Genomic DNA, 5,914 nt, shown 5'->3' with positions numbered 1-5,914 from the left:
ACCAAACTGATAGATATAAAGTGGGGCTTGTTAGGGGGGAAGGTGGAATTGTATAGCATAGGGGGAGCTTGTTTTGTAAACAGTTAAGCTGTTTATAATTAAATAATGGGTAAAGAAATAAAAAGTGGTTTAACTGGGGTGGGGTGAGGGGGTGGTATGGGAACATTGAAGGGGGCAAGGCAACCTCCAAAACACTGAAAAACATGTATTTTGAGTAAAAGTAAATATTCTCGCCGATAGGCCAACATATTTTTCGATCATGGGCGAGATTTTTTAATATCGCTCTAAGTTAGCCAAATTAGATCAAAGTGAGTTGAATTTTGTTTCATGATACCCATAAGTATACACTCATTCATTTACAACCTCCAAAACATGGAAAAATATGTATTTTGAGTAAAAGTAAATATTCTCGCCCATGGGCGAGATTTTTTAATATCGCTCTAAGTTAGTCGAATTAAGTCAAAATGAGTTGAAATTTGTGTCATGATTCTCATAAACATACACTCATTCATTTACAACCTCCAGAACATGGAAAAACATGTATTTTGAGTAAAAGTAAATATTCTCGCCCATGGGACAACATATGTTTCGCCCATGGGCGAGATTTTTTAACATCACTCTAAATCAGCCGAGTTAGATCAAACTGAGTTGAATTTTGTTTCATCATACCCATAAGTATACACTCATTCATTTACAAACTCCAAAACATGGAAAAACATGTATTTTGAGTAAAAATAAATATTCTCGCCTATGGGCCAAAATGTTTTTCGCCCATGGGCGAGATTTTTAAATATCGCTTTAAGTTAGTCGAATTAAATCAAAATCAGTTGAAATTTGTGTCATGACGCTTATAAACATACACTCATTCATTTACAACCTCCAAAACATAAATTTTGAGCGAAATTGAACATTCTCGCCCATGGGCCAACATATGTTTCGCCAATGGGCGAGATTTCTTAATATCGCTCTAAATTAGTCGAATTGAGTCAAAATGAGTTGAAATTTGTGTCATGATGCTAAAAAACATACATTCATTCATTTACAACCTCCAAAACATAAATATTGAGTAAAAGTAAATAATCTCGCCCATGGGCCAAAATGTTTTTCGCCCATGGGCGAGATTTTTGAATATCGCTTTAAGTTAGTCGTATTAAGTCAAAATGAGTTGAAATTTGTGTCATGATGTTTATAAACATACACTCATTCATTTACAACCTCCAAAACATGAATTCTGATCGAAATTAAACATTCTCGCCCATGGGCCGGCCCATGGGCGAGCGAGTGTAAATTTCAAGTTTTCGATAACATTTTTGTTAATTTTTTCATTCTTGGCATATATTCATAACAACTGCATGTTTAATTTGGTCAAATCCCTTGTCAGAAAGTGCCCACATTCCGGAGAGTTTCTGGACTTTTGTGAGTCCAGAATTAAATTGTGACGTGTTCCTATCTATCAGAACTAGATGATATAAATGACAAATGACCAAACATAGTATGACCATGTCGATTTCAATTATTCTACCACCACTACAGACATATATAACACGGTAACTGTCAGTTACTTGTTGGACTTTGGATTCGCAATACTTTGTAAATGAACGATTCACAACATTGAAGTGACGTTAATTTATGACAAGGAGCATTGACGTTGACGGGAGACGACGGGCCCTCCGACTGTGTGATACAGTACCATTTCTCCATCCATCCATCACCACAGACAAGTAAATGAGGGTCCTGTGTAACGTGTCGATCTCGACCCGGAACATATAACAGTCTGATGCTTGGAATAAGTAGTTTCAGGCGGCCGTCACTCAGAATTTAGATTCCGTACGTTTGATAACGTTTAACTTTCAGCGTTCAAGTATTTCTAGCCCGTGTTTTGTACATTTAATGGGAAAACGGATAAATAACCATCCAAGCGAAAGACTCATTCTGTACCTCTGTCAAATTCATATGAAGCAAGTCTAAGTATTAAATGCCACATTGTATCTGATCCCAAGGGGAAGCGGAGCCAGATATTTAACGAACCCTGCATGTCCGTGTATTCCAATTTTTCTAACATCAGCAGCAACTGACCCTTCGAGGCTGATTGGGTTTTCAATCAGATCCACACGGGTCTGACTGTGTCGTTGTAAGAGCAGAGATGAAAAGGGTTTCTCGATATATGTTTTTTGGTAGGTGTACATCCTCCATGTTTCTCTTGTGAAGCCAGATAAAGTTTTATTGAAATTTATTTAACTGTATCCATTTTATAGATCTGATTTCAGAAATATGAATTATGAGTATACGACATTATTGACTACTCAGGGATAATCAGTTAAAAGATGTTGCTATAAAGTTTTGTTGGGTTTTTATTTAAATTAAATTGTGACGTGTTTAGGTATATTCTTTGTTGAAAGCTGTTATTTTGGAAATTTAGTTCATTACAAAGTATTCTTTCAAGATGTAACCAATATTCAATTAACAATGCATTATAACAACATTGCTCTTTTCTTGCGCATCAGACCTGAAGTTGCAACGCAAATATCATTGATGTCACCATATGTACGGAATTTGATGCGGAGAGTTGCGTCCCTTGGGCTCGACAGGAACATGTGATTGCGAGTTCGAAACAGTTCGGTCCGATTGTGTTTCTATTCTTGTCAGCACCATGCCAGAATGTAGTCTGAGACCTGATGTGGTGCAGTCCCCACCTGTCTTTGCCTCAGGTGCAGGTGAATCTCTGGGGACAGGTGCGTTGGGTACCAGCACTAGAATGTGGCGCAGTCCCCACCTGTCTCTGCCTCAGGTGCAGGTGGATCTCTGGGGACAGGTGCGTTGGGTACCAGCACTAGGATGTGGTGCAGTCCCCACCTGTCTCTGCCTCAGGTGCAGGTGGATCTCTGGGGACAGGTGCGTTGGGTACCAGCACTAGGATGTGGCGCAGTTCCCACCTGTCTCTGCCTCAGGTGCAGGTGAATCTCTGGGGACAGGTACGTTGGGTACATTTCTTGGACATGGAATATTCGGAACTACAACAGACAACATGTTTACGATTTGAATTTGGTTAATAGATGATGTTCCATTGAGTAATGCACTTGACCTCAAGACAACTCGCTAACAGACCTTCATGAAGGCAACTATTTAGAGTGAGTGAGGTGTTTGAGTAACGTCGCTTTTAACAGTAGTTTAGTTTATATCCATGTGTGAACTTCATGCGCAGAAAGACCAAATATAAGCATGTCTTAGTAATTTATTAATGTGGTGAAATCAAATCACAAAATTTGCGCTGAAAAAGCAACGATGATAAGGCAAATCGGGACTAGACTGGTCCGCCCAAGAGACAAACTCTTCTCATCGAGTGAGTGAGTGGGTTTATTTTTACGCCCTCAGCAATATTCCAGCTATGTGGCAGCGGTCTGTAAATAATCGAGTCTGAACCAGACAATCAAGAAACACACACCAGTGAGCAGTTACTAATTTGATGGTGACAACGTCCTTACTATTTGGTCATGATCCCTTGCCTCCAGTGTTAATATCTGGCTTGGGGATTTGAAGTCTGGATCCACTCCCTGAAAAATATCATAACGACAAATAGTGTATTTGTTAAACGTATTTTGATGTATTGTAGGAGCCGTACATGCCTTTGTTCAAATGTATGTGTTATTTCGGGTTTACGACACTTTCAATCGACTTCAGATTTGGGGATCGAACCTGGGCTTTTGGATTGAACAATATCAGATATAGGTAATATTGGTTTTTTTAAATAATCTGTCCCATGAAACGAAAGAAACCGTTACCTCGTTTTTACCGTTACCGTTAATTTAAAGTCAGTTATGAAAATGTCAAACATACATATTTATCTGTCGATACCTGTTTGGAAAGCCATTTTTATTTACTAACATATTTCATCTCTTTGAAGTCATTCCTATTTCTAATCTATTCCTATTTAAATAGATAAAACATTATTATTATTCACTCGGTGGTTGCATGACACATGCACAGACTGACAATATTTTCACTCTGTTAGTTGAATAAATTCTGTAATCAGTAGTGTGAGGAACAATGTTATTTCACTTACCTTGTCCAAACATCCTGGCGGAGTATGTGTTTTATCTCAGTATACCACCCCGTGTTATATATACTGGCAGAATGCGGATGTTTGTTCGTTGCTAGGAAGTACTCTATCTGGCCAGGAGATCCTGGGTTTACCCTCAGTCTAAAGGAGTTCGGTCTTGACTGCCGTCGAGTGCGGACGTCTTTTGCTTGTCAGCAAATTGAGTCCTATCAACGCATACTTGATTGTTTATGGTTGTTCGTTTTTGGTTGTGTTCTGCTTTTCTCATCTCTTGGAGTGTATTGTAACTTTTACTTTTATTATTTTTCGTGGCTTAATCAGTCAGTTGTTGGGGATTTTCCTCGGCAATGTCTGACAACAGAATGGACTGTGAGGATGGCTTTAAAGTGGTGTCTTCAGGGAGGAAGCGAATCGGTCGCATACCGGATGGTTCTTCTAAGAAAGCTTGTGTTGTCAAGCAACTACCTACTACCTCTCATGCGTGGTCAGATCTCACCTTTGTTTATGATGAGCCAGTTCAGATGAAGTCAACCACTGTCACCATTAAGGCAGATGTTGATGATGATGATAATTCTACAACCCTTTGTCAACTGATGACCCAGCGGGCTTTGGCTAGAGCTCTGGCTAAGGTTACAACTGAAATAGATAGTGTTAAGCGGATGGCCAGGGGTGATGTTTGTGTAACAACTAAATCCGTTGAGGCAGCCCATAAGCTTATGCAAATTACAGAACTTGCTGAACATTATGTGACACCGTATGAGCCTGAGTCACTAATGAGATCTCGAGGAGTTATCTATGGTATTGACCTTGATGTTGAGATGAGTGAAATTGAGGAAGAAATAAAACCTGTTTTGCCTCTACTATACTCTGCGGTGCGTCTGACTCGTGGACCTGATAAAATCCCTACTAAATCTGTTTTGCTCACGTTTATTGGTCAGTCTTTACCAGATCATGTTGTCCTTTTCTTCCAGAGATTTCCAATCCGGATCTATGTTCCCCCTGCACTGCGCTGCTTTAAATGTCAGTCCTTTGGCCATGTCTCTGCTAAGTGTAGGAGCACTCATCATGTTTGCGCTAAATGTGGAGGGAAGCACAAATATGAGGAATGCAATGAGAGTTCTCTTAAATGTAAAAACTGTGGTGAAGCTCACTCTGCTGCATACAGAGGTTGTCTTAAATATCAAGAAGCGGTCCAAATCCAGAAAGTTAGAGTTGAGGGGAAACTTTCCTATTCTCAGGCTGTTCAAAAGATGCGCGGAGAATTGGATGTAGTTAAGGATCCAATGGTTCATAAACCACCACCAGTTGCTCAACTACAGTCTCCGGTTGTTCCCATTCCTGATGTGGTATCTCGTCCTGTCATGGTGACAGCAAGTACGCAGACTGACATCCAAGAGGTTGAATGTCAGACTGACTCTCTTACTGATCTTATGCATGAAACTTCTTGTACACCTCTGTTCAACAATGTCTCTCCAGTTGATTTTCTCAATTTTGTTATTTGCTTAGTTGCCAACCTTGGAACGAATCGTGCCTTCAAGTCTGATGGTCTACAGACGATAGCATCAGCTGCACATTCACTGCTGGGGTTAAGGTTGTCATCTGAGGATCTAACGAGCATGGTTAAGGGTCAACAATGGAAGTCATCATCCTTATTATGGCCCTCTTAATCCTTCAGTGGAATGCTAGATCTATTAATGCTATAGTCCAGGGTTTAAAGTTTTTGTCAACAATCTTGATCCCATTCCAGATGTTATATGTCTTCAGGAGACGTTTTTGAATCCTAATCAGCAATTCCGTTGGGAAGGATATGTCTGTCTACGTAAAAACCGTCCGATTGGGTCAAGAGGTGGTTGTGCT

General features: G+C 39.9%; 1 long non-coding RNA gene across 1 annotated transcript; it reads right to left on the bottom strand.

The window, feature by feature from the left end:
• Positions 1–2,972: 2,972 nt before the first annotated feature.
• Positions 2,973–4,110, bottom strand: LOC124263309. The gene is made up of 3 exons (XR_006894810.1): positions 4,061–4,110; positions 3,483–3,551; positions 2,973–3,011 (listed from the first exon to the last, which is right to left on the bottom strand). It is a non-coding gene; the product is annotated as an uncharacterized LOC124263309 (long non-coding RNA).
• Positions 4,111–5,914: the final 1,804 nt, after the last annotated feature.

Source organism: Haliotis rubra, unplaced genomic scaffold (assembly GCF_003918875.1).
Source record: "Haliotis rubra isolate DU_JTF1 unplaced genomic scaffold, ASM391887v1 Scf879, whole genome shotgun sequence".
Taxonomy (NCBI): Eukaryota; Metazoa; Mollusca; class Gastropoda; order Lepetellida; family Haliotidae; genus Haliotis; species Haliotis rubra.
The sequence above is the reverse complement of the archived record's forward strand: the minus strand, read 5'-3'. Positions and strand labels throughout refer to the sequence as shown.